At 50.4% G+C, this 25,495-nt stretch overlaps 1 protein-coding gene across 4 annotated transcripts in view; it reads right to left on the reverse strand.

Annotated features, from left to right (window-relative positions):
- Positions 1-23,780, reverse strand: part of FBXO42 (F-box protein 42) — a 113,526-nt gene extending 89,746 nt beyond the window's left edge. For 3 of the 4 annotated variants that reach the window (XR_009865898.1, XM_062190503.1, XM_062190502.1), the window contains exon 1: positions 23,601-23,779. The gene's annotated coding sequence lies outside the window, so the exon portion shown is untranslated. Of the gene's footprint in view, positions 1-23,600 lie in introns of all 4 variants that reach the window. The other variant, XM_062190504.1, reaches the window with a different exon arrangement.
- Positions 23,781-25,495: the final 1,715 nt, after the last annotated feature.

A 25,495-nucleotide genomic window follows, 5' to 3' on the forward strand; every position in this document is an offset into this window, starting at 1 on the left:
CAAGAACTGAACTGAAGCACCATGACATGGGATGCAGGCTAAACCACTAGATGAAATACCTCCCCTAAAGCCCAGTTTTGATCATATAAGATCTTATATTGATTTCCTCTGGGAATTTTCTTAAAATGATAAAAAAAAATAAAATACTGACAAGAAACTTACTACTCTGCTACAGAATGAGTATTTACATCCCCCTCAAGGATTCGTGCTATGTCCCCTAAATTCCAATGTGGAGGCGGGGCCCTTTGGAGGGCATGAGGGTGAGAACAGGTCAGGAGGGTCCCCCCCACCATGATGTGATCAATGCCCTCATAAAAGAGGCACTGGAGAATTCATGGCCTCCATGTTCTTCCTCCCACCCACCCACCCACCCACAGTGTGCACAAGATGGTCAAGTGAGCATACAGAGAGATGGCAGCTGACTGCAAGCCAAGAAAACAAACATCAACATGAAATCTACTCTGCTGACACCTTGATCTTGGATTTATTTCCCAGGCTCCAAAAAGCTGAGAAACAATACTCTTGTTAAGCCACCCAGCTGATGGGACTTTGTTATGACAGCCTGAGCTAAGACACCCTGCTCCACTCCATAAAGAAAGCATCAACATAAGTAATAGGAGTAAGCTACAATGGATTTATGCTATAATATTCAATTAACATTTTAAAGGACTTAGAAAAAGTACATAGTATCCGTTACAGGCTATATCTCATTATTTTAAATATTTAATCACTTCTTTTTTTTTTTTTTTTTTTTTTACAGGCAGAGTGGACAGTGAGAGAGAGACAGAGAGAAAGGTCTTCCTTTTGCCTTTGGTTCACCCTCCAATGGCCGCCGCGGTAGGCGCGCTGCGGCCGGCGCACCGCGCTGATCCGATGGCAGGAGCCAGGTGCTTCTCCTGGTCTCCCATGGGGTGCAGGGCCCAAGCTCTTGGGCCATCCTCCACTGCACTCCCTGGCCACAGCAGAGAGCTGGCCTGGAAGAGGGGCAACCGGGACAGGATCGGTGCCCCAATCGGGACTAGAACCCGGTGTGCCGGCGCCGCAAGGTGGAAGATTAGCCTAGTGAGCCGCGGCGCCGGCCTTTAATCACTTCTGATGCAGTATATTTTCCTTTTGAAAGATATTAGGGGTAGGCATTGTGCTGTAGTGAATAAAGCTACTGTCTGCAGCACCGGCATCCCATATGTTCACAAGTCCATGTCCCAGCTGCTCCACTTTAAATCCAGCTCCTGCTAATGGCTTGGGAAAAGCAGTGGAAAACCACACCAAGTGTTCAGGCCCCTGTCACCCACTTGGGAGACCCTGGATGAAGTTCCTGGCTCCTGGCTTCAGCCTGGCCCAGCACTGGCCATTGTAGCCAACTGGGGAAGTCAACCAGCAGGTGAAAGATCTGTCTCTCCCTCTCTTTTCCAAAATAAATAAATCAATCTTTAAAAAAAATTAAAAAGATGAATTGGATTAACATGAAAGAGCAGGGAGGGAGCTTACTGCTCTACTCTAGGAAAAGAGAATTTAAAAAAATGTGGAGAGAGTGTAGTCTCAGGGCAGAGTTAGAGAGAAAATGGGAGAGGAAACTACACAAATTAGAGGGATATGGGGGAGGGGGCCAGGCCTGTGGCACAGCTGGTTAACGTCCTGGCCTGAAGCCGTCCCATATGGGCGCCGGTTTGAGAACCGGCTGCTCCACTTCCTATCCAGCTCTCTGCTATGGCCTGGGATAGCAGTGGAGGATGGCCCAAGTCTTTGGGCCCCTGCACCCATGTGGGAGACCCAGAAGAAGCTCTGGCTTCAGACTGGCGCAGCTCTGGCCGTTGGGCCCAATTGGGGAGTGAATCAGTGAAAGGAAGACCTCTCTCTCTCTGCCTCTCCTCTCTGTGTAACTCTTTCAAATAAATAAAATCTTTAAAAACCGGGGGGGGTGGGGTGGGGGGGTGGGGGGGTGCAGTATGGGGACCTACGTGGAGGGTGTGGATGTCTACAACTCAGGACCTCAGCAGCCAAGAGCCTCCACACCAGCATTGGAGAGTGAGGTTAAATTGGGGGAAAAAAAAGAAAACATATGCTGCCAGAAGCTATTTTTACAACATAGTGTTAAACAGAACATGATGGAAGACTACATGTAGCAGAGTTATCCCCTTAATCGGTGGTTTTCCTTTTCATGGTTTTAGTTACCTATAGTCAAGTGTGGTCCAACATTAAATGGAAATTTTCAGAAGTAAAAGGTTCTGGGGCCAGTGTTGTAGTGTAGTGGGCTAAGCCTCCACCTGTGGCACCAGCATCCCATATGGGCACCAGTTCATGTACTGGCTGCTCCTCTTGTGATCCAGCTCTCTGCTTATAGCCTGGGAAAGCAGTGGAAGATGGCCCAAGTGCTTGGGCCCTTGCATCCGCATGGGAGACCCAGAAGAAGCTCCTGGCTTCAGATCGGCCTAGCACTGGCCATTGTGGCCATTTGGGGAGTGAGCCAGTGGATGGAAGACCTTTCTTTCTGTCTCTCCCTCTCTGTCCATAGCTCTACCCCTCAAATAATTTTAAAAAAAAATATGGCCGGCGCCGCAGCTCAATAGGCTAATCCTCCGCCTTGCGGCGCCGGCACACCGGGTTCTAGTCCCGGTCGGGGCACCGATCCTGTCCCGGTTGCCCCTCTTCCAGGCCAGCTCTCTGCTGTGGCCAGGGAGTGCAGTGGAGGATGGCCCAAGTGCTTGGGCCCTGCACCCCATGGGAGACCAGGAGAAGCACCTGGCTCCTGCCATCGGATCAGCGCGGTGCGCCGGCTGCAGCGCGCCTACCGCGGCGGCCATTGGAGGGTGAACCAAAGGCAAAAGACCTTTCTCTCTGTCTCTCTCTCGCTGTCCACTCTGCCTGTCAAAAATAATAAATAAATAAATAAATAAAAAATAAAAAAAACGGGCCGGCGACACGGCTCAATAGGCTAATCCTCCGCCTGCGGCGCTGGCACACCGGGTTCTGTCCCGGTCTGGGTGCCAGATTCTGTCCCAGTTGCCCCTCTTCCAGGCCAGCTCTCTGGTATGGCCCGGGAGGGCAGTGGAGGATGGCCCAAGTGCTTGGGCCCTGCACCCGCATGGGAGACCAGGAGAAGCACCTGGCTCCTGGCTTCGGATCAGCGCGATGCGCCGGCCACAGCGGCCATCGAAGGGTGAACCAACGGTAAAGGAAGACTTTCTATCTGTCTCTCTCTCTCACTATCCACTACTCTGCCGTATAGAGATTCCCTTTTATATGAGGTGTTCCTTTGTTTTCCCAAAAATAGTAGTGATAAATTAATTTTGAGAGGGAAAATCAGTGAATTTTTTTAAAGTAACAATTGCTTTTTATTTTTTTAAAGATTTTTTTTTCCTATTTATTTATCTGACAGGTAGAATTATAGACAGTGAGAGAGACAGAGAGAAAGGTCTTCCTTCCGTTGGTTCACCCCCAAAATGGCCGTTATGGCCGGCACTGCGCTGATCTGAAGCCAAGAGCCAGGTGCTTTTCCTGGTCTCCCATGTGGGTGCAGGGGCCCAAACACTTGGGCCATCCTCAACTGCCCTCCCAGGCCACAGCAGAAAGCTGGACTGGAAGAGGAGCCACCGGGACTAGAACCCAGCACCCATATGGGATGTCAGCGCTGCAGGATTAACCAAGTGAGCCACGGCACCGGCCCAAGATTTATTTATTTATTTTAAAGTCACAGTTACACAAAGAGAGAAGGAGAGGCAGAGAGAGAGCGAGAGGTCTTCCATCCACTGGTTCACTCCCAAGATGGCTGCAATAGCTGAACCTGCGCCGATCCGAAGCCAGGAGCTTCTTCCAGGTCTCCCACACAGGTGCAGGTGCCCAAGGACTTGGGCCACAGCAGAGAGCTGGATCAGAAGTGAAGCAGCCGGGACCTGAACCAGTGCCCATATGGGATGCCGGCACTGCAGGCGGCAGCTTTACCTGCTACGCCACAGCGCTGGACCCAATAACAATTGCCTTTTAAGGCTAAAGATTTATTTATTTGAAAGGCAGAGTTACAAAGAGAAAGTGGGAAAGGGGGGAGGAGAAAGAGCAAGTGAGTTTCTACCCAATGGTTCACTCTCCAAATGGCCCCAACAGCTGAAGCTGGGCTGACCTGAAGCTAGGAGCTTCTTCCTGGTCTCCCACATGGGTGGCAGGGGCCCAAACATTTGGGCCATTTTCTGCTGCTTTTCCCAGGCCATTAGCAGGAGCTCAACTAGAAGTGGAGCAGCCAGGATTTGAACCAGCACCCATATGGGATGCTGGCATCACAGGTAGCAGTTTTACTGGCTACACCACAACACAGGCCCCAACAACTACTTTTATTTAGATTTATTTATGTATTTGAAAGAGGAACAGAGAGAAGGGAAGATAGAGAGCGAGCAAGAGAGAGAGAGAGAGAGAGAGAGAGAGAATATGAGCCTTCCATCCACTGGCTTACTCCTAAAATAGCCACAATGGAGCCAGGAATTCCATCCAGGTCTCCTATGTGGATGCAGGGGTCCAAGTTTTCCCAGGCCCATTAGGAGGGAGGTGGACTGGAAGTGGAGCAGCCAGGACTCAAACTGGTGCTCATATGGAATGCCAGCATCACAGGTGGCAGCTTAACCTGCAGCACCACAATGCCAGCCTCCAAATTAGTGAAATTAAAATGTCATTGCCCCATTATCATTTTCAGTAAGTTTAACTTCATTCACCAGACCCCTGCTTGTATGTACAAACACACAACATCACATTTACAGATGAAAAATTTTCAATTTTTCCAACCCAGCAGGAAGGCAGACTTGTTATTACTATTACAATTTGTAGTATTACTACCACAATTGCTACTATATTACTACTGAATGAAGAAAGATCAAATTTATCTATTTCTCTTCAAAATATATATATAGGCTGGCACTGTGGCTCAACAGGCTACTCCTCTGCCTAGCGACGCCGGCACACCGGGTTCTAGTCCCGGTCGGGGCGCTGGATTCTGTCCCGGTTGCCCCTCTTCCAGGCCAGCTCTCTGCTGTGGCTCGGGAGGGCAGTGGAGGATGGCCCAAGTGCTTGGGCCCTGCACCCCATGGGAGACCAGGAGAAGCACCTGGCTCCTGCCTTTGGATCAGCGCAGTGCACCGGCCACAGCACGCCTACCGCGGCGGCCATTGGAGGGTGAACCAAGGGCAAAGGAAGACCTTTCTCTCTGTTTCTCTCTCTCTCACTGTCCACTCTGCCTGTTAAAATATATATATATATGTGTGTGTGTGTGTATATATATATATATATAAAATAAAGGATTACTGCGGACAGTGGCTTAAAGCATCTCATACGAACACTGGTTCAAGTCCTGGCTGCTTCACTTCCTGTTTTTGGCTTTGTTTGGTTTTGTTGTTTTGTTTTTTAATTTTTTTAAGATCTATTTATTTGAAAGGCAGTTACAGAGAGAGAAGGAAAGTCAGAGAGAGAGATCACGATCTTCCATTTTGCTGGTTCACTCCCCAAATGGCTGCAATGGAAAAGGGCTGCTCAGGCCGAAGTCAGGAGCCAAGATCTCTACCTAGGTCTTCCACGTAGGTGGTAGGGGCCCAAGCACTTGGACCATCTTCTGCTACTTTCCCAGGCACATTACCAGGGAGCTGGACGGGAAGTGGACAGCTGGAACATAAACCAGCACCCATATAGGATGCTGGCATCACAGGTGGCAGCTTAACCTGCTGTGCCCCAACACTGGCCCCTGGCTGCTTCACTTCTGTCCAGCTTCCTGGTAATGCACCTGAAAAAGCTTAAGATGCCCAGAGTCCTGGGTCCCGGCCACTCACATGGGAGACCTGGATGGAGCTCCAGACTCCTGGCTTTGGCCTGGCTCAGCCACAGCTATCACAGCCACCTGGGAATGAACTAGCAGATGCGAGAGCTGTCTCCCCACTCTCTCTGTAACGCTGCCTTTTTTTTTTTTTTTTGGCAGGCAGAGTGGACAGTGAGAGAGAGACAGAGAGAAAGGTCTTCCTTTTGCCGTTGGTTCACCCTTCAATGGCCGCCGCGGTAGCGCGCTGCAGCTGGCGCACCGCGCTGATCTGATGGCAGGAGCCAGGTGCTTCTCCTGGTCTCCCATAGGGTGCAGGGCCCAAGGACTTGGGCCATCCTCCACTGCACTCCCTGGCCACAGCAGAGAGCTGGACTGGAAGAGGGGCAACCGGGACAGGATCGGTGCCCCAACCGGGACTAGAACCTGGTGTGCCGGCGCCACAAGGCGGAGGATTAGCCTAGTGAGCCACGGCGCCGGCTCTGCCTTTCAAGTAGATAAATAAATAACTTGGTTTAACTCTTCTTACCAACAATATGAATGTTTTTGATAAAATGAATAAAAATCAGCAAGCAATTGCTACCATAGCATGCTAAAGTTTTTATGTATACATCTTTTTAAATTTTATTTATTTATCTGTGAGGCAGAGTTACAGACAGAGAGAAGGAGAGACAGAGAGGTCTTCCATCTGCTGGTTCACTCCCCAAATGGCTGGAGCTGGGCCAGTCTGAAGCCAGGAGCTTATTCTGGGTCTCCCACATGGGCACAGGGGCCTAGGCATTTGGGCCATCTTCTGCTGCTTTCCCAGGCCATAGCAGAGAGCCTGATCAGAGGAGGAACTGCTGGAATATGAACTGGCGCCCATATGGGACACAGGCGCCACAGGTGGAGGCTTAGTCTATTGCACTGCAGTGCAAGCCCCTATATATACATTTTTAAGACTTCTTTAATTAGTGCTACAATGTCAGCCCCATGCCAAGGATTTAACAATGAGAAATGCAATGGCTTTTCCCAGCACACTTCAAGTCAGTCAGCTGAGCAACTTGTTCCTGAAACGCCCTACGACCTCTTCCCATCCCTGGTTTGGTGCTTGCTGACCGCTCTTCCTGAAGTACTCTCCCCCCGCTTTCAGTAAGATGAATTCCCACTCACTATGTAAGTTACCTCTTCTGTGAGCTTCTCCTGCACCCTAGCCAATTAAGTTCCCTTCTGGCTTCCTATTCACTGTGCACAGTGCCTTCATTATCTTAGAGATGTATAAATATTTGTTGAGTGAGGTGGCCTACAAGATGTAAGTCAACAGCAGACACATAATACCAGCAGTTTCTACTTTTCACTACTTCACACATTACAATTCTGCTCATTAATCACTTGTCTAATTAAATCCCAACCTTCCCTCCTCATTACCATGGTTTCCAATAAAGCCAAGACAAAGGCAACAGCACAAAGGCAATCAAGATGTGAATACATGATCAGAACTTTGCTTTAAGGCAACAAAATATGCCTTAATACATGTTATCTAGAAACGTGAAAATTGCCAATGTCAACTGTTTTTTTAAAAAAAATTCTTATTTATATATTTGAGAGATAGAAGGAGAAAGAAAGAGTTCCCATCCAGTGGCTCAGTCCCAAATGCCTGCAACAGCCAAGGCTAAGGCAGCCCAAAGCCAGGAGCCCAGAACTCAATGCAGGTCTTCCACAGGAGTGCCAAGGACCCAACCACTTGAACCATCGTCCGCTGCCTCCCAGTGTGTGCATTAGCGGGAAGCTGGAATCAGGAACAGGGCTGGGACTCAAACCTAGGGACCCTGAAAAGGGGTGCAAGTGTCCCAAGTGATGGCTCGACTGTTACCCAAACATCTTCTCTACAACCGTCCTCGTATGCATGTTGTATCACATGGCACTTCAGATGGCGACTGTGAAGGCTGAAATCGTTAACACTCTTATTCATACTTAAGAATCAGAGCTTCAAATGATGGAATCTGGAAAACTAATATTCATCTTTGACCTTCTTTTTTTTTTTTTTTTTGACAGGCAGAGTGAACAGTAGAGAGAGACAGAGAGAAAGGTCTTCCTTTTGCCGTTGGTTCACCCTCCAATGGCCGCCGCGCTGCGGCCGGCGCACCGCGCTGATCCAATGGCAGGAGCCAGGTGCTTCTCCTGGTCTCCCATGGGGTGCAGGGCCCAAGCACTTGGGCCATCCTCCACTGCACTCCCTGGCCACAGCAGAGAGCTGGCCTGGAAGAGGGGCAACCGGGACAGGATCGGTGCCCCGACCGGGACTAGAACCCAGTGTGCCAGCGCCGCAGGCAAAGGATTAGCCTAGTGAGCCGTGGCACCGGCCGTGAACTATATTTTAAGTACAAAAAATATCAAGCTGTATTTAATAGTGTTATGTGTTATAACAATATGGCCATCATTGTTTTGGAATTGTTATAGGTATTCTATAGGGGAAAACAAGTGATTATATGCTGACATTATAAGGCAATAAAGTCCAGCGTAGAGGGTGGGCATTGTGGTGCAGCAGGCTAAACTGCTGCTTGGGATGCCTGCATCCCATATCGAATGCCTAGGACAGTCCCACCTCTGTTTCCAATCCAACTTCCTGCTAGTACACCCCTTGGGAGAAGCAGGTGATGACTCAACCATTTAAGTCTCTTTAACCCAAATGGGAGACCCAGATTGTATTCTGGACTCCTGGCTTTGGCTCAGCCCAGTCCTGGCTGTTACAGGCAGGCATCTGTGAAGTGAACCAGTGAACAGAAGATTTCGCTCTTTTTCCCTCTGTGACTCTGCATTTCAAGTAAAGTAAAAATAAATAATAAAAATTCATAAATAAATCAGCTTAATCATGAATTGTTTTATTACTTTAACAAAATTCAGGCAGTACCAGGAGAGCCTAGAGTTATATTTCTAAGTGTTCATTTCATTTTATGAAGTAGAATTAAAACAGATTATCATAATTAATTTCCTTTTTCATATATGTAGTCCTATGACCATAACAACAATTCATTCACAAAGCTAAAGATTTGAAGAAAATTCACAATTCATATAACACATTTGAGCCAATTTCTGTAAATGTTTGCTACATAGCAAATTCTTATAGAAAAGAAATGTAGGGGCCGGTGCGGTGGTACAGCAGGTTAAGCCACCGCCTTGTACTCTGGCAAGCCATGTGAATATTGGTTTGAGTCTTGGCTGCTCCACTTCTGATCCTGCTCCCTGCTAATGTGTCTGTGGTGGCAGCAGAATAAGCCCAAGTGCTTGAGCCCCTGCCACCCACGTGGGAGACCTGGATGGAATTCCAGGCTCCTGGCTTCGGCCTGGCCCAGCCCTGACTGTCTTAGCCATTTGAGGAGTCAACCAGCATAACTAGAAAAAGGGATTGTCTCTCTGTAACTCTGACTTTCAGATAATAAACAGAGCCGGTGCTGTGGCACAGAGGTAATTGCCTGCAATACTGGCATCCCATATGGGTGCCTATTTGTGTCCTGGCTGCTCCATTTCCAATCCAGCTTCCTGCTAATGGCCTGAGAAAAGCAGTGCAAGATGGCCACAAGATGGCAGCAATGGCCGCGGTAGCCATTGGAGGGTGAACCAAAGGCAAAGATCTTTCTCTCTGTCTCTCTCTCTCACTGTCCACTCTGCCTGTCAAAAAAAAAAAAAAACCTAATTTTTTAGTAAATATGATTCTGTTGATTTTTAAATTTCTATTAAAGTATAATTTAAGCGTATACTTTAAATATACAGATTAGAGAACAGTCTACTTTTTTTTTTTTTTTTTGACAGGCAGAGTGGACAGTGAGAGAGAGAGACAGAGAGAAAGGTCTTCCTTTTGCCGTTGGTTCACCCTCCAATGGCCGCCGCAGTAGCGTGCTGCGGCCGGCGCACCGCGCTGTTCCGATGGCAGGAGCCAGGTGCTTCTCCTGGTCTCCCATGGGGTGCAGGACCCAAGCACTTGGGCCATCCTCCACTGCACTCCCTGGCCACAGCAGAGAGCTGGCCTGGAAGAGGGGCAACCGGGACAGGATCGGTGCCCCGACCGGGACTAGAACCCGGTGTGCCGGCGCCGCAAGGCGGAGGATTAGCCTAGTGAGCCGCGGCGCCGGCCAGAACAGTCTACTTTTAAAATAAAAGTTACCCAGGATGGTTTATAATATTACAGTAAAAAAAAAAAAAAAAATTAGGGGCCGGTGCTGCTGCATAGTAGGTTAAGCCTCTGCCTGCAGTTCCAGTCCTGGCTGTCCCTCTTCTGATCCAGCTCTCTGCTGTAGCCTAAGAAAGAAAGCACTGGAAGATGGTCCAAGTGCTTGGGCCCCTGCACCTGAATGGGAGACCCAAAGAAGCACCTTGCTTATGGCTTAGAATTGGCCCAGCTCCGGCCACTGCAGCCATTTGGGGAGCGAATCAGCAGTGGGAAGATCTTTCTCTCTGTCCCTCTGTAACTCTACCTCTCAAATAAATAAACAATAATCTTGATCGGCGCCGCGGCTCACTAGGCTAATCCTCTGCCTGCGGTGCCAACACCCCAGGTTCTAGTCCTGGTCAGGGCGCCGGATTCTGTCCCGGTTGCCCCTCTTCCAGTCCAGCTCTCTGCTGTGGCCCGGGAGTGCAGTGGAGGATGGCCCAAGTGCTTGGGCCCTGTGCCTGCATGGGAGACCAGGAGAAGCACTTGGCTCCTGGCTTCGGATTGGTGCAGCCGTAGCAGCCACTTGCGGGGTGAACCAACGGAAAAAGACCTTTCTCTCTTTTCTCTGTCTCTCTCACTGTCTAACTCTGCCTGTCAAAAAAATAATAATCATCATCTTTAAAAAAAAAAAGTAACTATAAAATAGCAATCTTGTAATATTTATAATCAAAGTGCTGAATGGTTTACAAATGGATACAATTTTGCAATTTTCGTTTTTAAGATTTATTTATTTGAAAGGCAGAGTTAGAAAGAGGCAGAGGCAGAGAGATAGTGAGGTTTTCCATCTGCTGGTTTACTCCCCAGATGGCCACAATGACCAGAGCTGTGCCCTTCCAAAGCCAGGAACTAGGAGCTTCTTCCCGGTCTCCCACATGGATGCTAGGGGTCCAAGGATTTGGGCCATCTTCTGCTGCTTTCCCAAACCACAGCAGAGAGCTGGATCAGAAGTAGAGCAGCCAGGACTCGTACCAGCACCCATATGAGGTGCTGCAAGCAATAGCTTTACCTGCTACACCACAGCACCAGCCCCCAATTTTGCATCTTTAAAAAAAAAAAAAATTTATTTATTTTATTTGAAAGAGTTACACAGAGAGAGGAGAGGTAGAGAGAGAGGGAGAGGGGGTCTTTCATCCGATGGTTCACTCTCCAATTTGCCACAACGGCCTGAGCTGCACATATACGAAGTCAGGAGCTTCTTTTGGGTCTCCCACGTGGGTGCAGGGGCCTAAGGACTTGGGTCATCTTCTGCTTTCCTAGGCCACAGCAGAGAGCTGGACTGGAAGTGGAGCAGCTGAGTCTCGAACCTGCAGCCATATGGGATGCCGGTGCTTCAGGCCAGGCCACAGCATCAGACCCCCAATTTTGCATCCTTAAAGAGGGAGTAGAGACCTATAGGACACTCCTGGTTCCTGGCTTCAGATCAGCTCAGCTCTGGCCATTGCTGTCATTTGGGGAGTGAACCAGTAGATGGAAGACCTCTCTCCCTCTCTCTCTCTCTCTCTGGCTCTACATCTCTCTGTAACTCTTTCAAATAAATAAAATTTTTTAAATCTTTTTTTTTTTTTTTTTTTTTTTTGGACAGGCAGAGTGGACAGTGAGAGAGAGAGAGACAGAGAGAAAGGTCTTCCTTTTGCCGTTGGTTCACCCTCCAATGGCCGCCGCGGCCGGCGCACCGCGCTGATCCGATGGCAGGAGCCAGGTGCTTCTCCTGGTCTCCAATGGGGTGCAGGACCCAAGTACTTGGGCAATCCACCACTGCATTCCCTGGCCACAGCAGAGAGCTGGCCTGGAAGAGGGGCAACCGGGACAGAATCCGGCTCCCTGACCAGGACTAGAACCTGGTGTGCCAGCGCCGCTAGGCGGAAGATTAGCCTATTGAACCGCAGCGCCGGCCAAAATTTTTTAAATCTTAAAAAAAAAAAGAGAGAGGGCCGGCGCCGCGGCTCACTAGGCTAATCCTCCGCCTTGCGGCGCCGGCACACCGGGTTCTAGTCCCGGTCGGGGCACCGATCCTGTCCCGGTTGCCCCTCTTCCAGGCCAGCTCTCTGCTGTGGCTAGGGAGTGCAGTGGAGGATGGCCCAAGTCCTTGGGTCCTGCACCCCATGGGAGACCAGGAGAAGCACCTGGCTCCTGCCATCGGAACAGCGCGGTGCGCCGGCCGCAGCGCGCTACCGCGGCGGCCATTGGAGGGTGAACCAACGGCAAAAGGAAGACCTTTCTCTCTGTCTCTCTCTCTCACTGTCCACTCTGCCTGTCAAAAAAAAAAAAAAAAAAGAGAGAGTGAAGCAGGACAAGCACCACATAAATAGGTATTTTCTAAAAAGAACTAAACATCAAGTTTTAATTTAATAGCTAAAGGGTCTGGCGCCATGGTGTAGCGGGGTAAAGCTGCTACCTATAGTGCTGGCTCCCAAATCCCAGCTGCTCCCCTTCCCATCCAGCTCTCTGCTGTGGCCTGGGAAAGCAGAAGATGGCCTAACTGCTTGGGCCCCTGCACCCATGTGGGAAGATCTAGAGGAAGCCCCTGGCTCTTGGCTTTGGATCAGCCCAGCTCCAGCTGTTGTGAACATTTAGGGAATGAAGCAGCAGATGGAAGACCTCTCTCTCTCTGCGTCTGCCTCTCTGTAACTCTGCCTTTCAAATAAATAAATATTTTAATAGCTAAAGTTGTTGAAAACTTCATTCTGGCTTCACTACTTAAAAAAAGAAACCTACATAACAAATGGATACATGTCTAATATTTAGCAAAAGAAGGCAACAAAAGAATATCTAAAGTATGGTTCCATTTATGTAAAGTTGACAAGCAAAATAAAACTACTATTTGAGGATACATTCATCATTGGTAAAACTATTAAGAGAGAAAATTACCACAAAAGTTAGGACATGGTTACTTCTGCGAGAGAGGTAAATGGCTGTAATCAGAGATGGGTACAACGGAAGGACCTCTGGGACATCAGCCACATTCTGCTTCTTGACTGGATGATGGCTACACAGGTATTTGCTTAGAATTATTCTTTATTATTTTATTTTTGACAGGCAGAGTTAGACAGTGAGAGAGAGACAGAGAAAAAGGTCTTCCTTCCATTGGTACACCCCCCCAAATGGCTGCTACAGCTGACACGCTGCACCGATCCGAAGCCAGGAGCCAGATGCTTCTTCCTGGTCTCCCATGCGGGTGCAGGGCCCAAGCACTTGGGGCATCCTCTGCTGCACTCCCGGGCCAGAGCAGAGAGCTGGACTGGAAGAAGAGCAGCCGGGACAGAATCTGGTGCCCCAACTGGGACTAGAACCTGGGGTGCTGGCGCCGCAGGTGGAGGATTAGCCAAGTGAGCCGCGGCGCTGGCCTATAATTATTCTTTAAACTGCATATGCACTCTTCTGCATTCTTCATGATATAAAGAAATCTGGCTAAACTTAATTTTAATACTATTTAATAATAATGTATAAAGATTTCTGCAATTGAACTTTCATTCGGAGCACAACATTCACATATTTCACCTACATTAGGTTCAGAGTGCACAGCAGGGAAGGCACTGTGGCACAGCAGTTGAAGCTGCCTGCAACACTCTATCCCACATCAGAGTGCTGGTTTGAGTCCCAGTTATCCCACTTCCTGCTAATGCATCCTGGGAGGCAGCAAGTGCTTGGGTCTCTGCCACCCGTGCAAGAGACCCAGACAGAGTTCTGGGCTCCTGGCTTTGGGCCTAGACCAACCCTGGCTATTGTGGGCATCTCGAGTGTGAACTAACAGACAGAAGTTCTCTGTCTCTCCTTTTCCCTCTCGCTGTTGCTCTGCACCTCAAGTGGAAGAAAAAACATTACAGGGAGGGGAGAGCATAGCAAAACCAACTTGTCAGAGGTAAAAGAACAACCAAATCATAAGAAACTTAGGTGAAAAGGACACCTCACTGAAACCTCTCAAGGTTTCTGTGCTTCTCAAATGTTAATGTGAATCTAGTTTAAACTATAGATTTGGATTCAGTAAGCCTGGGGTGGCACCTGACATTCTGCGCTCTACCCTTGATGTTGCTAGTCCTGGCACTCAGCCAGCAGTCTTTAATGAGTGTTAAAATGCAGCATGTGTCAAAACTAGATAAGGGGCATGCCACAGCGGCGTAGGCCACCACCTGCAGCTAACGCGCCTGGGAAGGCAACAGAGGACAGCCCAACTGCTTCAGCCCCTTTACCCATAAAGGACACCGGACTCTAGCTTCAGTCTGGCCCAGTTCTGGCTGTTGCAGCAATTTGGAAAGCAAACCAGTAGATGGAAGATCTCTCTATTCCTCCCTCCCTCTCTGTAACCCCACCTTTCAAATAAATAAATCTTTTTTTAAAAATATCATGTTGTAGTTTCCAGGCATTCTCTACCTGTGAGCAGACAAGCAGCATGGTAAAATGGTATTTCAGGAAGAACCCAAGGTACTCCACAGTCCCCCAATGTTCCCATCAGATCTCAGCCTGCAAGCAAAGCCAGCTTCCTCACTGACACGCAAAAATACCCTGCAAAGAGCAGAACACATTTTCACAAGATACAGCAAGGGGATGGAAACTGTCATTTCCATTTCTTTTTTCTCCCAATGCTCTGAGCAAAGGAATAATGCCCTCCTGTCCCTGCCTAACTAAAACACCCATTTCTCTAGGCCAGAGGAAAGTCCCTCCTTCCATCATCAGTCACAGTTACAAGTTTTTGTTGTTTGTTTGTTTTTTGGACAGAGTTAGACAGTGAGAAAGAGACAGAGAGAAAGGTCTTCCTTTTTCTGCTGGTTCACCCCCCAAATGGCTGCTACGGCCGGCGCTGAGCCGATCCGAAGCCAGGAGCCAGGTGTTTCCTCCTGGTCTCCCATGCGGGTGCAGGGCCCAAGCACTTGGGCCATCCTCCACTGCCCTCCCGGGCCAGAGCAGAGAGCTGGACTGGAAGAGGTGCAACCGGGACAGAATCCAGCGCCCCGACCAGGTCTAGAACCCGGAAGCCGGCACCACAGGTGGAGGATTAGCCTAGTGAGCCGCGGCGCCAGCCAAGTTACAAGTTTTTATGTGTGACTTTTTCTCCATAACCAGATTTTAAATTCATGGAAGGCAGATAAAGTCTTGACTGTTCCTTATCCTTGAAAATTTTAAATAACAGCAGTGTATGCACACAAAGTAAATCTTTTGTTTGACCAGCTTACTTGATTATAAAAATCACCTACTAGAGGCCGGCGCCGCGGCTCACTAGGCTAATCCTCCGCCTTGCGGCGCTGGCACACCAGGTTCTAGTCCCGGTTGCCCCTCTTCCAGGCCAGCTCTCTGCTGTGGCCAGGGAGTGCAGTGGAGGATGGCCCAAGTGCTTGGGCCCTGCACCACATGGGAGACCAGGAGAAGCACCTGGCTCCTGCCATCGGAACAGTGCGGTGCGCCGGCCGCAGCCTGCCTACCGTGGCAGCCATTGGAGGGTGAACCAATGGCAAAGGAAGACCTTTCTCTCTGTCTCTCTCTCTCACTGTCCACTCTGCCTGTCAAAAAAAAAAAAAAAAAGGAAAGAAAAAAAAAAAAATCACCTACTAGGGCGGCACCACAGCTCACTAGGCTAATCCTCCGCCTGGGCGCCAGCACCCCAGGTTCCCAGGTTCTAGTCCCGGTCGGGGCGTCGGATTCTGTCCTGGTTGCTCCTCTTCCAGGCCAGCTCTCTGCTCTGGCCCGGGAAGGCAGTGGAGGATGGCCCAAGTCCTTGGGCCCTGCACCCGTATGGGAGACCAGGAGAAGCACCTGGCTCCTGGCTTCGGATTGGCGCAACGCGCCTGCCATAGCGGCCATTTGGGGGGGTGAATCAATGGAAAAGAAAGACCTTTCTCTCTGTCTCTCTCTCACTGTAATTCTGTCAAAAAAAAAAAAAAAAAAAAAAAAAAAAAGGAAGGAGGGAGGGAGGTCACCTACCAGGTAGATTTCCTGGGTATTATTTTAGAAAACAGGGATGGGCCCAGGAATCTTACCAACAAGCACTGCATACACAAATTAAGAAAGTACTTTTAAACTCAAGGTTAAGGCGTGGGTATTTTAATAAAGTAGTTAAGACTCTCTTTGGGATGCCTGCATCTTTGGTGTCAGAGTGCCTGGGTCTGAGCCTGACTGCTCCCAACGCATGTCATGGAGGGCAGCAGGTGGCGGCTCCAGTACTTCTGTCCATCCCACATGACAACTGGCACCTCCTACCCGCGTTCCCAGCTCTGAAAGTGAGGCTGAGGTGCTGATCCCTTCTTCACAGTCTTAAAAGACCTGAGAACACCTTCTCGGACCTTTGCTTTCCCCTTAGGTAAGAGTTTCACCCTACAGTTAGTAACCTCAGGTTATTACCCTACTTTTTTTTTGCTCTTCCAGTCTTGGAACAGACTTGTTCCAATCCCCTGGAATACATCCCTCTGTCTGAAATATCTGGTACTTTTTTCATTTTTGGGTTAGTTCCTTTTGGATGAAATATTTTAAGGATAAAAATAACCATAAAATAAATAAATAACTGTAAAGAAATATTAAATTTACCTTAATAATTCTGTTAGTAGTAATATGGGGGCTGGTGCCGTGGCTCACTTGGTTAATCCTCCGCCTGGGGCGCTGACACCCCATATGGGCACTGGGTTCTAGTCCCAGTTGCTCCTCTTCCAGGCCAGCTCTCTGCTGTGGCCTGGGAGGGCAGTGGAGGATGGCCCAAGTGCTTGGGCCCCTGCACCCACATGGAGACCAGGAGGAAGCTCCTGGCTTCGGATCGGCACAGCACCGGCCATAGTGGCCATTTGGGAGTGACCCAATGGAAGGAAGACCTTTCTGTCTCTCTCTCACTGTCTATAACTCTACCTGTCAAATAAATAAATAAATAAAATAAAAAATTAGTAATATGGGTACTGTATTTTTAAACTTCAAAGCAAATAAATGTTATTATTATTATTTTTTTAATCTTTTTTTTTTTTTTTTAAATTTTTGACAGGCAGAGTGGACAGTGAGAGAGAGAGACAGAGAGAAAGGTCTTCCTTTTGCCGTTGGTTCACCCTCCAATGGCCGCCGCGGTAGCGCGTTGCGGCCGGCACACCGCGCTGTTCCGATGGCAGGAGCCAGGTGCTTCTCCTGGTCTCCCATGGGGTGCAGAGCCCAAACACTTGGGCCATCCTCCACTGCACTCCCTGGCCACAGCAGAGAGCTGGCCTGGAAGAGGGGCAACCGGGACAGGATCGGTACCCCGACCGGGACTAGAACCCGGTGTGCCGGCGCCGCAAGGCGGATGATTAGCCTAGTGAGCCACGGCGCCGGCCGGTTAAATGTTATTATTAAAACCGGCCGGCGCCGTGGCTCAACAGGCTAATCCTCCGCCTTGCGGCGCCGGCACACCGGGTTCTAGTCCCGGTCGGGGCACCGATCCTGTCCCGGTTGCCCCTCTTCCAGGCCAGCTCTCTGCTGTGGCCAGGGAGTGCAGTGGAGGATAGCCCAAGTGTTTGGGCTCTGCACCCCATGGGAGACCAGGAGAAGCACCTGGCTCCTGCCATCGGAACAGCGCGGTGCGCCGGCCGCAGCGCGCTACCGCGGCGGCCATTGGAGGGTGAACCAACGGCAAAAGGAAGACCTTTCTCTCTGTCTCTCTCTCTCTCACTGTCCACTCTGCCTGTCAAAAATTTAAAAAAAAAAAAAAAATGTTATTATTAAAACCAAGATTTTCAGTGTAAGAGAAGCAAACATAAAATCTAAACATAAAAATGTAATTAAAATTCAACTGTAAATATCAATACAAATCGATTTCTAATAAGCATTATTTTTCTAGTTCTGCCTCGGAGAAGGACCTGCAAACAATGAAGACCCTGAAGCAGAGCCTCCCGAGCACTTAGATCTTGGTTTCCCTAAAGCAGACACTAGGTTCTCCTGGAAAAATGACTGATTTCAGGTCAAAGACAGAGAGAGTACAAGGTGACCATGGGATAACTTGTGACAAAAACAGGGGAAGCACCCAAAGACCTATAGGGAATGTCAAAAGTATATAACACCTACTCTTCAAAGAGGATCCTACTGGCCAGATTTCAATGTCAAAAATTGCAAGGGTGGGGGCCAGTGTTATGGCACAGCAGGTTGAGTGGGGCCAGCATCCCATACTAGAGTGCCAGTTCAAGTCCTTTTCTTATAAAGATTTTTTTTTTTTTTTTTTTTTTTACTTATTTGAAAGACAGAGTTAGAGAGAGGCACAGGCAGAGAAAGAGAGAGAAGTCTTCCACCCACTGGTTCACACCCAAATGGACACAACGGCCGGAGTGGGGCCGATCCGAAGCCAAGAGTTTCTTCCGGGTCTCCCACACAGGTGCAGGGGCTCAAGGACTTGGGCCATCTTCTACTGCTTTTTCAGACCATAGCGAAGAGCTGGATCGGAACTGGAGCACTTGGGACTTGAACCAGTGCCCATATGAGATGCCAACACTGTAGGCAGCGGCTTTATGTGCTACACCACAGCACCTAGCTGGCTGTTCCACTTTCTGATCCAGTTTCCTGCTAACTGGGCCTGGAAATGTGGCCAAAGATGGCCCAAGTGCTTGGGACATTGCCACCCATGTGAGAGATCCAGATGAAGTTCCTGGTTCCTGACTTCAGCCTGGCCCAGATCTAGCTGTTGCAGTCATTTGGAGATGAACCAGCAGATGGAGGAGCTCATGTTCTCTCTCACTGTCTCTCCCTCTCCCTCTGATACTCTGCCTCTGAAATAAATCTTTTTTTTAAAGTGTGATGGTTGTAACATTTAAACACTTACAGTGATACAGAAACAGCAAAGAATCTTCTACTACCCCATCAATTCTTTACTAAGAAACTTTTCAACAAAGTGGCCGGCATTGTGGACAGGAGATAACACTGGCATTCTATATAGGTACCAGTTCGAGTCCTGGCTGCTCCACTTCAGATCCAGCTCCCTACTGATGCACCTGGGAAGGCAGCAGAGGATAGTCCAACTGCTTGGGCCCCTGCACCTACATGGGAGACCCAGAAGCAGCTCCTGGCTTCCATCTGGCCCAGCCCTAGCCATTGCGGCCACTGGGAGTGAACCAGCTGATGGAAGACCCCTCTGTCTCTTCCTCTTTGTCTAAAGCTCTGCCTTTCAAATAAAATAAAATAAAAAACACTTTGTCTTCTCAAAGAACAATAAAGAAAACATAAATCTGCAAGATTGCATCATACCAGTAAATTCCTTAAAATAGCTGAAATAAAATTACCCTTGGGTGGGCACTTGGTGCAGTGGTTAAGACACTCCTTTGAAGCCGGCACCGCGGCTCACTAGGCTAATCCTCCGCCTTGCGGCGCCGGCACACCAGGTTCTAGTCCCGGTCGGGGCACCGGTCCTGTCCCGGCTGCTCCTCTTCCAGGCCAGCTCTCTGCTGTGGCCCGGGAAGGCAGTGGAGGATGGCCCAAGTTCTTGGGCCCTGCACCTGCATGGGAGACCAGGAGAAGCACCTGGCTCCTGCCATCGGAACAGCGCGGTGCGCCGGCTGCAGTGCGCCTACCGCGGCGGCCATTGGAGGGTGAACCAATGGCAAAGGAAGACCTTTCTCTCTGTCTCCCTCTACTGTCCACTCTGCCTGTCAAAAATAAAAAATAAAAAAAAAAAAGACACTCCTTTGGCCACCCCCATCCCACATCAGAGTGGCTGACTTCCCACACCCAGCTTCCTGTCAGCGCACACCCTAGGAAGCAGCAGGTGACGGCCCAGGCCCTGGATGTTGCAGGCGTTCAGGGAATGAATCAGCATGAGACATCTTTGTCTCTCTTTCAGACAAAATAAATTTTAATTACTCTAAATATTAAATATACTCAAGGAATGCTAAAACTAAAACCTGCTTGCATTAGCAGAAATTAAACTATTTCAAATTTATAGATTTTGGCATGGCCTCTTGAACTTAAATAATTTTAAAAAATTAGTTGCACTAGGGCTGGCACTGTGGCATACCAGGTTAAGCCGCATCCCACAAGGTACCAGTTGGAGTCCCAGCTGCTGCATCTCCTGTCCAGCTCCCTGCGAATGCACCTAGGAAAGCAGCAGAAGATAACCTAAATACTTAGGCCCCTGCACCCATGTGGGAGACCTGGATGAAGCTCCTGGCGTCAGCCTGGCCCAGTCCCCACTACTGTGGCCAATTGGGGAGTGAACCAACAGGTGAAAGACCTCTCTCTCTCTGTCTCTCCCTCTCTGTAACTGTTCCTTTCAAATAAATAAAATTCTTATTTTTTTCTTATTGGAGAGTCAGAGAGAAAAAGAGAATGGGAGAGTTCTCGTGCCCTAGTTCACACCCCCAAGTGCCTGAAAAGACTAAGCCTGCGCTGCGCTGCAGCTAGCAGCCAGGACACAGTCCATGTCTTCATCGTGGGCGGCAGGAACTCAACTACTTGAGCCATCACCTGCTGTCTCCAGGGTCCACACTGGCAGGAAGTTAAAATCAGGAGCCAGAGTTAGTCATTAAACTCAGGCCCTCTGATACAGAATGCACACATCTTAACTATGAGGCCAAATGCCCAACCTTCGGAATTCTAAAATGACTTGTTGGGCCGCCAATTGCAGTGACTGCATCCATAGGGGTGCTGGTTAGAGTTCTGGCTGTTCTACTTCTGATCCAGCTCTCTGCTATGGCCTGAGAAAGCAGTAGAAGATGGCCCAAGTTCTTGGGCCCCTGCACCCGCATGTGGGTACTGGAAGAAGCTCCTGGCTCCTGATCGGCCCAGCTCTGGACATTGTGACCATTTGGGCAGTGAACCAGTGGATGGAAGACCCTTCTCTCTTTCTGTCTCTCTCTGCCTCTAAAAAAAAAAAAAAAAAGACTTGTCTATCTGTCACATCCTCCTACATGTAACAAACTGACAATACAGAAAAATGAAAACAGCACTTTTCTATTACAAACTTAAAGCACAATTAAGATAGAGATGCTTCATGTTCAAATAACAGTGCCGCATATTCTATTCACTCCAAAAGTTCATAAAAATGTTGCAAGATGGGGGCAACATGCTAAATTAATTATAAAACAATAGCACCAAGGTGTAAACTTGTATTGGCATACAGAAGTTCAATATCACAAAAGCTAACCAACCTCCATCCACATTAACAGACTCAACAATGGTTTTCTGGGTTAAGCTGTGAGCTTCATGCAAAAAAGTAGTTTCTTCTCATGCTGACTACAGTCAACACACTAAGAATGTCAACTAAACATTTAGTAAGTAAATGTGATCAAATTGAAAACATGTACAGCCTCTTGTGGGAGTTTACAAAACAAAAACTGAAACACGGCATCGCTCTCCAGTTGTCACAGCTCAGTAATCCAAGATCTCTAACTGAAGCTGCAACGTTCGTTTGGTTTGTCGCCTGTGCCTGTGACTCACTCGGGTTCTCTGAGAATGCAGAAACCAACCGTAACTGGGGCGTGCTGTGTGGGAAGCTCCTGGGAGTGAATGAATAAAAGAGGAAAGGAATTGGATAGAATGCTCAAATGTTCATAAAATGCAAGGCTTCCACAAAAGGTAGACTTCTGCAGAATGAAAGCCTGGGGGAACCCCTCGGGGCTCTGAGAAGCCTTCCCAGCTCCACTCTCAGAGGACAAGCAGCTCAGGTGGTGTCCTAGCCCGGCTCCCCAGACAAACCCCCGCCTGCCCCAGAGGCAGTGGTACCCACCTCCCAACTAGCACACGGGAGGGCCCTCAATAGGCTTCATCAAACAGGAACATTCACTCTGTGTCTGCCTTTCAGTCCACACTGTACAACGCACTTTAACAAACATTATGGCTTCTGAGCCACGTACAGTCTTATGAAGCAGGAAGGGCATTATTTAACCGACGAGTTTCTGGTTTGTAAAGAGTTGTGAATTCACTCAGCCCACCCTGTATTTGGTCATCTTTGAGACAGCTTGTCCTCAGGACCTCCACACTCTCCTGACTCAGGGGGTCTGCCAGTATTTTCCCCGCTTGCTGCTCATAGTGAGCAGAATCACTTCTGAATCTTACCGAAGGGCTTCACCTACACGGAACAGTATCAAAGGCCCTTCCAGAAGTCAGTCGTTAAAAACAAGAATCCTCATCTATTTTTCTGGTTTTGTTCTGTAACAAGCAAGAAACTGCAAAACTCGAAATGCAGGCGTGAATGATGTCACAGGCGTCATGACGTTGCATCAATACCTAATGATGATTTAGCACAACAACGCAACACATTATGCCAAGAAGCAGAATGTCAAGCCACCGGGCGGTGGTACTGCATTAATTTCATGGGTCTTCATTAGAAAATTAATATGCAGAGTGGCTCTCCAGCTTCCTGTTGGCTCAGGTTTACATCTGTAGCAAGAAAGAAAACCTACAAATGTCTATGGAAAATGCTTTTAGAAAAAGGAAAAAACGGTCAAAGAATTAGCAAATACCAAAAAAACAGATGTCAAACTAACAAAGCTTTGTGAAGTGCACACACACCCATGGGTCACTACAGACCGAACGGCACATCTGTGCTGGTCTTACCAAACCAGGAGCAGGGCATACAACAGCTGAGACCCCAGTCAGGCTCCGCACAGGGAAGCGCTCAGGGCTCAGAACAGCGCATCCGCGCTGAGGAGCTACAGGCTCGCACCGCATCCCAACACTCCCCTCCTCCCCGTGTTAACCCATGATGTCATCATTCTCCCGCACAAGCAACACCAATTTGTTACAAACCGTAGCTGGTGTAGCCAAGCGAAGCTACGGCCTGCACAACTGCTCACAGCACCATTCCAAGGGAAGCCATCATTCCTCAGGGAACAGCCCCACGATTCCAACCGGCTTCCCTGCGTGGAAGACACCAACGTCTTCCAGTGCACGCAGAACAACAACAACAAAAAGTTGTTCTCATCGAGGGACACCACGCACAGCACAGCATCGCTGCAAGCAGGTGCGACCTGGGAACCGACGTGCCCGAACCGCCCTCCAAGGCATCCGAGCCCCGCCGCCGCAGAGTCCAAAGACCCACACGTCCCCTCCTTTTCCCAGCCCAAGTCTCGCAACGCGATGGGTTCTCCCGACCCTCCACAGCCGCAAGGTTTCCCACGAGCCGCGCGAGCGCTGAAGTTACTCTGCAGACCACCCAGACCTCACGGCTGCTCTGCCTTCGCTTACACGTTCGTCCCCCCACCCCCTCCACGGCTCCCTCCGCACTAACAGCCCTCGCCGGCCACACCGTGCACTTGCTGGCCTCGAGCAAGGGCACCAGCAGCCCCCACTTCCCTAGGGAAACACTCAGAAAGCCAGGGTAGGCCGCCCGCGTTGCTGTGTTACAGGCCAATTCCAATCGCCGCAGCCCCAGGTCTGCAGGGCACTCGACTCCGGCTCCTCTCGCTAGGAGCGAAAGGTCCGGGGGCCGGGGCGAAAGGCCGCCCGGAGCCATCCGGGCCCAGGCCCCACGCCCCTTCGCGGCCGCGGCGGCGGGATGCCCTCGCTCCCACTCCAGTGGCTGCCTCCCCGCCTCCCCAGGGGGCCCGAGGATGACGACAGCAAGGTGGCCAGGCAGGACCGAGCCTCCCCCCGGGCTGCGAAGGCAGCGCCGGACCCCAGGCGCCCGCTGCCCCCTGCGGGTCTGGGGAATAAAGGGGCGCCGGCTCCCAGCCGCGGCCCCGGGAGGGGGAGAGGCCTCACCTGGCAGAGCCCGCTCCTCGCTCTCGGGTCCGCTCGGCCGGCGACGGTGGTGAGGGAGCCGGGGACAGGGCCAGAGCAGAGGCGCTCCGCCTCGGGCCGCGCTGGCAGCGCTCGGGGTTCCTCACAGCTGGCGGGACCCCGAGCCGCCCGGAGCCGCCATCTTCCCCCACTCAAACGCCGCCGCCGCCGCCGCAGCTGCTGTGGCTGAGAAGACAGCGCGGAGCGCGCATGCGCGGGGGGCCGGGCGCGGCGAACACACGCGCACGCGCGCGCGCGCACTCACGTCAGCACGGCGGGACGGCGCGGGGCGGCCGGGGCGTGGCGCCATGTTGAGAAGGGCCGTGGTCGCCACCCCGGGGTTCGTGGCAGGTGGGAGTGGCGGCGCTGGAGGGGAGCGGAACTTGAGCGCCCGCCTCCCCAGCGCCCTGAGAGCTGGCTTCAGACCTGCAGCCGCCCTCCTGCACTGTGGGCCTTGGCCAGTGGGTTGAGTCTGAGACGTAGAACCGGGCAGTTAGCACACAGGTTCCCCAAGGCCTGGTGAGCCTGGGGGAGGGAAGCCTCCTTTAGGGAAAGGAGTCACTGAGGGCAGAGGGGGAGCTGAGGGCAGAGCCGCGCAGGCAGCCGTGGAGGGAGCGGGGTCAGACAGGCGTTAACTTGCCGTTTGATTCCCAAGCTCCTGACTTACCCCATCACCATGGGCTGGGGTCCAGAAAATGCCTTTTAAGGGAGCAACCTGGTGTGTAGGGGAGACCCTCACCAAGCCTGTCCGTCCTCACAGCTTGTGGCCAGGCGGGAGGGGTTCAGTCTTCACCGCTCCTACAGCACAGGAACCATTCGCAGACTCCTGGGGCGAAGGGCCTCCTGCGACATCTCTCGGGGTGCAGGCGGGGGCCAGAGCCCAGTCCCTCTCAAGCTGGGGGGCAAGGCTCCGTTGAGCAGACGTGGTCAGTCCAGAAAGTACCGGGGTCCTCACATTTGAATGATGCAGACCCTGAAAAGTATATACCTGGAATCCCGCTGTGACACACGGATTCAAGCAACAGAGGAAAAGTCACAGCAAAAGGGAAGTTTGGCAAATACAACGGGTACAAGAAGTGGTTAAGTCACTGTCATTAAAAACTCCAAGCTTGGGGCCTGCACTGTGGCTTAGCGGGTGACGCTGGCATCCCGTATGGGGACTGGTTAGAGTCCTGGCTGCTCCACTGCCAATCGAGCTCCCTGCTAACACACCTGGGAAAGCAGTGGAAGATGGCCTAAATCCTTGGGCCCCTGCCATCCATGTGGGAGACCCAGAAGAAGCTCCTGGCTCCTGGCTTTACCCTGGCCCAGCCCCAGCTGCTGCAGCCATTTGGGGAGTGAACCAGCAGATGGATGATTTCTCTGCCTCTCCTTCTCTCTCTCCCTCTCTGCCTTTCCTTTCTCTGTGTAACTCTGACTTTCAAATAAATAAATAAATCTTTTTAAAAGAGAGAGAGAGGGCAGGCGCCGTGGCACCGGGTTCTAGTCCCGTTTGGGGCGCCGGATTCTATCCCAATTGCCCCTCTTCCAGGCCAGCTCTCTGCTATGGCCCAGGAAGGCAGTGGAGGATGGCCCAAGTCCTTGGGCCCTGCACCCACATGGGAGACCAGGAGAAGCACCTGGCTCCTGGCTTTGTATCAGCGTGATGCGCCGGCCGCAGCGGCCATTGGAGGGTGAACCAGCGGCAAAAAGGAAGACCTTTCTCTCTGTCTCTCTCTCACTATCCACTCTGCCTGTCCAAAAAAAAAAAAGAGAGAGAGAGAGAGAAAGAAATAGGACAATGATCAGGCACACTCAAGGCTCAAGGTCAGGGCAGGAGCCAAAATCAGAACCTTTTCACCCGGTTAAGCATTATAAACTGGCTGAAAAATAAAAAT

Source organism: Lepus europaeus, chromosome 5, assembly GCF_033115175.1.
Source record: "Lepus europaeus isolate LE1 chromosome 5, mLepTim1.pri, whole genome shotgun sequence".
NCBI lineage: Eukaryota > Metazoa > Chordata > Mammalia > Lagomorpha > Leporidae > Lepus > Lepus europaeus.